Source organism: Vollenhovia emeryi, unplaced genomic scaffold, assembly GCF_000949405.1.
Source record: "Vollenhovia emeryi isolate VEMERY1.0 unplaced genomic scaffold, V.emery_V1.0 DF939953.1, whole genome shotgun sequence".
NCBI classification, from domain to species: Eukaryota; Metazoa; Arthropoda; class Insecta; order Hymenoptera; family Formicidae; genus Vollenhovia; species Vollenhovia emeryi.
In genome coordinates, this window is record NW_011966413.1 from 1,371 (window position 1) to 1,886 (window position 516).

Below are 516 nucleotides of genomic sequence, written 5' to 3' on the forward strand. Positions count from 1 at the left end.
TGACGAACCAAGCAGTAGGTTCATGTGTGCTGGCAATATTTCCTCCGGCTATATGATAACGTAAAGCTGCAGCAATGTTATTATTTAAAAGAGATACTTAGAGATGCATTCATTTTGTCAAAGTGTGAAGGATTTATGACACTTTCTTTGAGACTGGGCACAATTTTAACGTATCTTGTTGATCCAAATCAAATAATTCGCGAATAGGTTTGATGGAAATTTCGTTATGTGGTAAATTATATTTTTTTACTCGTGCGTCCTGTAAATAAAAAGTATTACCTGCTGTTATGGAGTATGCAACGTTTTTGTAAACGTAAACAGAATTCGCTGTAATATATAATTTGTCTTGCTCATTACACGGATGTGGGGTATAATTATTTATTTCGCTAAATTTGTCAGCTGTAATATTAAACAATTTCCACCAACTCTTATTCTGCGGTCCCATGTCGAAAACTATTACATTAATACCCACACAGCACATGATATCATTCGAATATTCTGTACTCATACTGAATG